We start from the raw sequence: 9,220 nt of genomic DNA, 5'->3' as shown, positions 1-9,220 counted from the left end.
ATACATTTAGATGTCCGCACACCTACGGATGGAGGAACTACATTCAGATCAGATAAAGGCGTCATACATCACCTATCTGACAGTGAAGCTGGGGGGGGTCACTTACTTTTCATTAAATCAAAGTTTCTGTACTGTAGCGTATAATTCATAAAATGGTAAAGTTGGAAGGGACCTTCAAGGTCATCTGGTCCAACCCCCTGCTCAGTGCAGGATTCATTAAATCATCCCAGACAGATATTTATCCAGCTTTTGGTTGAACACTTCCATTGAGGGAGAACTCACCACCTCCCATGGCAACCTGTTCCACTCATTGATCACCCTCACTGTCATTATATGCTGTGGCGTATTGATAATGACTATATTAATACTTATAGACTGATAACTGCTGTATTACGATAGTAGATAGCACTCTTGCAGAGAGACATGAGATCTCATGAAAATCACAAAGATCTCGCATTCTGACACTGGATGCTGCTGTGAGGGTTGTGGAAAAATGCTGGGATTACATAGAGCAGGGAATTGTTAAAAATAACAAAGGGCTCATTCATGCAGATGTAAATACACTGTCTGTATATTATGTACATAATCTTCAGTGAATAGAACCCATTGATTTCAAGGGATCCAGGGAGAAGAGCCATCTGGAGGACAGAGAGAAATGTGGGACTGTACAGCAGAGCAACGGACCAAAACCAAAGAAGACAAGGAAGAGATAGTTATTAGCAAATCGTAAGTGAGGTCAGCTTCAGTAAAGCTGCTAGGTGTTCACATCACTAGCGATGTGAACATTAGCAGGCCTGCTATAGGATGAGCTAATAATATGGACACTGACATAGTGTAAATTCCAGATGCTCAAATCTGGGTTATGGACTGTGATATCTAAAGTGAGAGTTTACTTGGATGTGGAAACTAGCTTTTCTAAAAGTTTGCATGGGGTGTTGACCACAGAATGTGAAGTGTTAACTTACTTTTTATGGACAAACTGCATTACATTATGAGATTATTTTGAGACTAATTACAAAGTCTTATTGTTTCCTATTCTACATTAAAGGGGTTGTCTCGTGAAATCAAGTGGGGTTCAGCACTTCTGTATGGCCATATTAATGCACTTTGTAATATACATCGTGCATTAATTATGAGCCATACAGCAGTTATTCACTTACCTGCTCCGTTGCTAGCGTCCCCGTCGCCATGGATCCGTCTAAATTCGCTCTCTTCTGGCATTTTTAGACGCGCTTGCGCAGTCCGGTCTTCTCCCTGGTGAATGGGGCCGCTCGTGCCAGAGAGCTGGTCCTCGTAGCTCCGCCCTGTCACGTGTGCCGATTCCAGCCAATCAGGAGGCTGGAATCGGCAATGGACCGCACAGAGCCCACGGTGCACCATGGGAGAAGACCCGCGGTGCATCGTGGGTGAAGATCCCGGCAGCCATCTTGGTAAAGGAAGAAAGAAGTCGCCGCAGCGCGGGGATTCGGGTAAGTAATAAACCTTTTTTTTTTTTAACCCATCCCTTGGGTTTGTCCCGCGCCGAACGGGGGGCCTATTGAATTTTTAAAAAAAACGTTTCGGCGTGAGACAACCCCTTTAAGTATTAATCCTTGGATTTAATTAGTTGTAGCTAGTGACTAGAGATGAGCGAGTATACTCGCTAAAGGCAATTGCTCGAGCAAGCATTGCCTTTAGCGAGTATCTCCCCACTCGAAAAGGAAGGTTCGGGTGCCGCCGCGGGGGAGCGGTGAGTAGCGGCAGTCAGCAGGAGGGAGCGGGGGGGGAGAGAGGGAGAGAGAGATCTCCCCTCTGTTCCGCACCGCTCTCCCCTGCAGCTCCCTGCCCACTGCTGGCACCCGAACCTTCCTTCTCGAGCGGGGAGATACTCGCTAAAGGCAATGCTCGCTCGAGCAATTGCCTTTAGCGAGTATACTCGCTCATCTCTACTAGTGACATGTGAATCTACTGTATAAATTAATGTGCTTGTTTGTTATTATAACATTACTAATGTAAGCAAAAAAATATTGTTATGTTTTGTAACTCCTTCTCCTGCATCGTAACCTGAATCTGTGTCGCAATATCGCCTACACAAGACAACAAAACAGAGTGAAAGATGGGGATCCTAAACAAAGGGCCCCATCTATTACTTCAGAAATAATTAATATGGTATACAAATAGGTTTACTGAATAAGACAACACTTTTAATAACATCTAAGGGCTCTTGTATATGCAGCGTATTATGCTCGTATTTATGACATGAGTAATACGCAGTGAATAGAGCCCATTGATTTCAATGGGTTCATTGACAGCTGCATATTTTTCATTCGAATTTCGGTCACATAAAAAAAAAAGATGCATGTCCTATCTTGGTGCTTATCACGCACCGCAGTAGCCCATCAATTGGCGTGTGTTAATATGCAGGAAGCCTGTATCCTACAGTCATCCTTTGTAGTAGGACCCTTATATCACGTTCAAAACTCACAAAAATGTAAAGAATTTTTATATATGAGATAATAATTTCTCTGTCCTCCCCCTCAGTATTTTCTGCCTGGGTGTAAAGAAAACTAATTACGTAAGAAGCTTCCTCCCACTACTCTGATGTCAAGCCCACCACTTTGACTGAACTCTGTTCCTCAGCCATTTATCAGTCAAAACTGGAAAAGAACAGAAGAAACCTAAATGAGTTTTCTGGTCTATGTAAAGAGGTTGAATCCCTGTATACATAAAAAATTATAAACTTTTTTAATATGCTTTATTTTTTAATTCTTCATAATTTTTATGGTAAAAGTGACACGAAAAAGGACTTATTAATTTTTCTAGATATTAAAATTAACTGAAGCAACCAGGGTCAGGCAGTTGTTACCAAGACAAATAAGATCACGGGGTGCATCAAAAGGACGAAGGTGCACATGATGAGAACATACAGTAGCGCTATCACTTTACAGATCACTAGTCAGACCATACATGGAACATTGTGTACAGCTTTGGGCACCAGTAGACAAGAAAGACACAGCAGTGTTTCAGCATGTTCAATGGCGGACAACTAAATGATAAATGGGTGGACTATGGCACCCAGAGAAATGATCAAAGTAGGACTATTTAGTTTTTAAAAAATGGCCAAGGGGCAACCTAATTAGGGATGAGCAATTATTGGAATAATCAAGTCAGGAGTGATTGGCCTGATTTCGCAAAAATAATCAGGACAATGTGGTGGTGGTTGCTCAGTTGTTAGCACTGTTGCCTTGCAGTGCTGGGGTCATTGGTTCACATATCGCCAAGGACAATATTTGCATGGACTTTGAAAAACTCCATACAGATATTGTCCTTGGTTAGATTTGAACCTAGAACTTCAGCAGTGCAAAAAACTGTGCCAGACAAAACACAAAGAACATGAAAACTCCATACAGATGTTGTTCTTGGACAAATATTTAACTGAAAACTCCAGCACTGCCAGACAGCAGTGCAAATAACTAAGCCACCAGACTTATTTTTTCTCCTCCAGAGCAGGAGGAGAAGAATAAACACAAAGAGAACATGCAAACTCCATGCAGATGTTGTCCACAGTCAGACATGAGCCTACAATCCCAGCACTTCAAGGCAACAATGTTAGTGTACTGGCCCAGTACAACAGGGGCCCCTCCTATCCAGTACGAATGCATTTGTCTTGTCAGTGTCTTCTGTGTTGCAAGAATGGTGTGCATTGCCTAGCTGCAGCACTGAAAGAGTTAACTGGTATGTGAGCTGACTGTCTGGAAAATGTAACTGTTTTGTGGTCACCTGTTGTATGCAAGGATATGAAGATGGTGATCTTCTGGTGGTAAGAGAGGAAAGGAAGGGAAGGAAGGAGACAAGGCAGCTGTCTGTGGGCACCTTCAGCCCACAGATACAGAAGATGGAGGAGGCCGAGAGGATGACCTTTTATCTGTGAGAACTGAAATGTTTTGGGGGTCGTGCAGTGTGGATGTTACGGCACTCTGCCCCCCGAGCGCCAGGTGGGGTGCCCTGAACTTCCTGCACCCCACTGTCCTTGCCTACTTGCCTCGGTCCTGGCTAACCCCAGGCGGACAACAGGGCGGCGGTCCCTGCTCTGGCTAGGGACCTGGCGACTACCTAGGTGGAACTAACTAACGGGGGACAGAGTGCCGACAGAAGAGGCAGGTGGAACAGACCAACAGAACAAAGACTGAGCAAAGACAGGCTGGAGGAAGCTGACTAGCAAACTAGGAGCTGCTGAGACTAGCTGCAGACAGACTAACTAGTGGCTAACAGAACCAATAACTGGCAGTGAGCTCAGGTCACTGCCAGCCGTTTAACTGCAAGCCTCCGCCCAGGGGCTGAGAGTGGGAGGAGCCGACTCTCCCACTGTTGCATAAGAAGGGTGGAGGAGAGCGGTTAAAAGGCTGGCAGTGACCTGAGCTCACTGACAGTTATTAATTCTCATAGAGCTCCGTACATCAAAAAATAAAAAAAAGTACAGGACTTTGAATGCAGCGATTTAGAAAAAAAAAAAGATTTCCAGAAAAAGGGTTTTTATTGCAGAAAAGAGGAAAAACCTAAAAAAATGTAAGAATTTTGGTATCATTGTAACCGTACCGACCCGCAGAAAAAACGGAATGTCTTATTTATGCTGCATGATTAACGCTGTAAAAAAAAATCTATGGCAGAATTGATGCGTTTTCTCTCCCTGTTATCATAAAAAAAAAATAAAAGTTTTACAGTATAGTCTATGTACCCAAAAATGATGCCGATAAAAACTACAGTTCACCACGCAAAAAACAAGCCGTAACACGGGCGCGTCGATGGAAAAGTAAAAAAGTTATGACTTTTGATAAATGGAGAAGAAAATCCGCCAAAAATCGTTGTGTCCTTAAGCCCAAAATAGGCCATATCCTTAAGGGGTTAAAACTACTCGCTTCAGGACATACCTATATATTTGTAGACATTAACATGCTCAATTTGCTGAACTTTGGATGGCTTATTGGTAATGAGGAGGGCATAATTTCCAAATCTATACTAAGGCCTCATGTCCACGGGGAAAATCAGGCCCGCTACGGATTCTCCATGGAGAATCCGCAGCGGGTCCCTCCTGCCCCGCGGACATGAGGGCTGAAAATAGCAATTACTCACCTCTCGCACGCTCCGGATCTTCCCTTTTTCGCGGCTTCATCTTCTCTCCGTCGCGGCTGGATCTTCTTTCTTCGGCCCGGCGGATGTGCACGGCACGTCGGTTGCGTGCCGCACGCATGCGCCGGCCTGAAATAAAAAGATCTGGCCGCGACGGAGAGAAGATGAAGCCGCGAAGAAGGGAAGATCCGCAGCAGGTGAGTATATTCTGATTTTGGTGTCCCGTGGATCCGGACGGCTTCCATAGGCTTCAATAGAAGCCTGCAGGAGACCCGCACCAAATGGAGCATGGTCCGGATTTTTTCATGCTCCATTTTTAAAAAAATCACTTTTATTGACCATCCGCGGGTATTTACCCGCGGGTGGTCAATGCATCCCTATGGGATGTGGATCCGCATGCGGGTAATCCGCTGCGGATTTAAAATAATCTTTTGCCCGTGGACATGAGGCCTAATAGTTCTTCCTTTTTGTATCTTCAGATTTAGATCTCAGGTTCTGCCATATTCAGCTTTGTGACAGAATTGACATTTTCCACAATTTGAAATACAAATTGCATGTAACTCTAAATAATTCTCAATTCAGAAGAGTATTGTATGATGGGGTCAGCTGTATAGTATATCCTATTTATTAGATCAAAGCTGCAAAAATGCATGTTTTTCTATACAATTGTGGCATGTAGTCTCTAAATCATCTACTTTTACCTCAAATAAGTTATTTCTAGTACAGTATAAGGAAAATTAAATCACATGTTAAAAGGAGCCTCAAACTGCCCACAGATTTATAACAGCTATTGGCCAACAGCTATTCCTCTGTTGGATAGGCAATAAATGTAAGATCAATGGGGGTCTTGTGAGTGCCCAGCTTTGTTTGCAAGTGCCATAGATTTTGAGTGGAGCACCAGTATGGATGCTTAACCACTGCTCCATTCATACTCTTGGCTGCCATCTTGGAGCTGGGGGGAATAGGGGATTAGAGTCCCTTACTCAGGACCTTGAAGGGACTCCCATCTGCAGGACCTTCACTAATCTAACATTCATCATCACCAATCCAATAGATACGTAGTAATTGCTGAAGGCCAGAATACCCTTTGAGGCCTTAGTCAGACGGGCGTTTTTAGCCGCGATTTGCGCATGCGCATGTGTCCGGCGATTTTATAAAACCATTGCTTTGCAATGGTATCGGACACATGAGCGCTTTTTATGCGCTCGTCCGATAAATTATAGAACAAAAAATCGCAGATCGCACCTATCTGCGATCTGCGATTCCTGTTCTCTTCTCTATATGCGCTCAATGGGGCCGGTGGCAGCAGCGCCGACCCCATTGAGAACATATAGAAGACAAATCATTCTTCTCTGCCACAGCTGTAACAGCTGTGACAGAGAAGAACGATGTTTGCCCATTGAATTCAATGGAGCGGCAATACAGCCGCCTCCATTGAAAGCAATGGGCTGCCGGCGTGCGCGGGGTGAATTGTCGGGAAGGGCTTAAATATATAAGCCCTTCCCTGCAATTCATCCTAAAATGTGTTAAAATAAAAAAAAATTGTATACTCACCTTTCCGCTGCAGCCGGAGTCCAGCCGCGGCCGCTGTCAGTTCTCCTGAACTGCTTCTCGGCACTATTCAGCCGGTGGGGCTTTAAAATCCCCGCCTGCTGAATGATTTTCCTCTGATTGGTCACAGCCCTGACCAATCAGAGGCAGGTTTCACTCACACACCCATTCATGAATTCATGAATGGGTGAGTGACTGCTGCCTCTCAGCGCTGAGCCAATCAGGGGCAGGTCTGACTCACATCCATTCATGAATTCATGAATGGGTGTGAGTGAGACATGCCTCTGATTGGCTCAGCGCTGAGCCAATCAGGGGGCAGGTCTGACTCACACCCCCTTCACAACCACTGCAGGACGGCCGTGCGGAGCTCCGGCTGCCGGGAGAAGGTGAGTATACAATTTTTTTTTATTTTAACACATTTTAGGATGAATTGCAGGGAAGGGCTTATATATTTAAGCCCTTCCCGACAATTCATCACGGGCTCACCCACAGCGCATTGCTTTAAATGGAGCCAGCACTATTGCCGTCTCCATTGAATGTAATGCGCTGGACAGCTCCGGCCCGTTTCTAATGAAACGCGGCTAGGAGCAGATTTTCGGGCGATTTGTGGGCGACTTGCGCGCACCGGTCACGCGATTTGCGGATGCGCATCCGTCATGCGATCCGCAAATCGCGTGAAAAAACGCCCGTGTGACTAAGGCCTTAAAGTGAGGACAATAAAGGTTTATTAGAATGATCATGTGTCTCATTTCTGAATTTCTTCTCAAAACAGAAATTTTGGGGGGTTTTTGCCGCTTTTTCAGTTTTGCCAAAATGTTATTTTTCCTTCAAGATAACCATGAGAGGGCTCATTTTCTTTCAAGATGAGTTGTATTTTTATACGATTCAGTCCACTATACTGTATAATGTATTGAAAAAAATTATTTGTGGAATCGAATGTAAAAAAAATAATAAAAGTACGGGTCAGTGTGATTACGGGGATAAAAAATTCCCTTTAGCTTTTATTATGTTTTCTACTTTTACTAAACATTTCTTTTGCGTTACCATTTTATGAGCCCCATAAGCATGGAACCAGTAAGAGGAAAGGACACTATTATTGCTAGACTGCTAAGAAGAGGGGGGACTATCATTTTGTGGAAGCACTGAGTACAAGAGATGGTAGGATTGCGAAAGTGTATGTATAGAGATGATTTCTCGCTGAAAGCACTCGATAAAGCGATCTGTGCCCAGAGAAGAAATGCAAGCATGAATAAAAAAGGTCAGCACTACCCAATGGAAATATTTCCCAATAGAAATACATAGGTGCAGATTAAACCATGGCTGCAACATACAGTAGAAGCAGAAACCAAAAATGGCAACAGCACGCAAAATAAATGTACTATCAGAGGTATACATACCTATAATAAATACTTTTAATAGAGATGAGCGAGCACCAAAATGCTCGGGTGCTCGTTACTCGGGACGAAAATTATCGCGATGCTCGAGGGTTTTGTTTCGAATAACGAACCCCATTGAAGTCAATGGGCGACCCGAGCATTTTTGTATATCGCCGACGCTCGCTAAGGTTTCCATTTGTGAAAATCTGGGCAATTCAAGAAAGTGATGGGAACGACACAGCAACGGATAGGGCAGGCGAGGGGCTACATGTTGGGCTGCATCTCAAGTTCACAGGTCCCACTATTAAGCCACAATAGCGGCTAGAGTGCCCCCCCCCTCCCAACAATTTTTACTTCTGAAAAGCCCTCATTAGCAATGCATACCTTAGCTAAGCACCACACTACCTCCAACAAAGCACAATCACTGCCTGCATGACACTCCGCTGCCACTTCTCCTGGGTTACATGCTGCCCAACCCCCCCCCCCCCCCCCCGCACGACCCAGTGTCCACAGCACACACCAAAGTGTCCCTGCGCAGCCTTCAGCTGCCCTCATGCCACACCACCCTCATGTCTATTTATAAGTGTGTCTGCCATGAGGAGGAACCGCAGGCACACACTGCAGAGGGTTGGCACGGCTAGGCAGCAACCCTCTTTAAAAGGGGCGGGGCGATAGCCCACAATGCTGTACAGAAGCAATGAGAAATCCAATCCTGTGCCACCTCCATCAGGAGCTGCACACGTGGCATAGCAATGGGGAACCTATGTGCCACACACTATTCATTCTGTCAAGGTGTCTGCATGCCCCAGTCAGACCGCGGTTCTTTATAAATAGTCACAGGCAGGTACAACTCCGCAATGGGAATTCCGTGTGCACCCACAGCATGGGTGGCTCCCTGGAACCCACCGGCTGTACATTAATGTATCCCATTGCATTGCCCATCACAGCTGGGGTAACGTCGTGCTTAATGCAGGTGGGCTTCGGCCCACACTGCATGCCCCAGTCAGACTGGGGTTCTTTAGAAGTGGACACATGCAGTTACAACTTTGTGTGGACCCACAGCATGGGTGGGTGCCAGGAAGCCACCGGCGGTACATAAATATATCCCATTGCATTGCCCAACACAGCTGAGGTAATGTCATTTTTAATGCAGGTGGGCTTCAGCCCACACTGCATGCCCCAGTCAG

Source organism: Eleutherodactylus coqui, chromosome 10 (assembly GCF_035609145.1).
Source record: "Eleutherodactylus coqui strain aEleCoq1 chromosome 10, aEleCoq1.hap1, whole genome shotgun sequence".
NCBI lineage: Eukaryota > Metazoa > Chordata > Amphibia > Anura > Eleutherodactylidae > Eleutherodactylus > Eleutherodactylus coqui.
Note: the sequence above shows the minus strand (reverse complement) of the source record.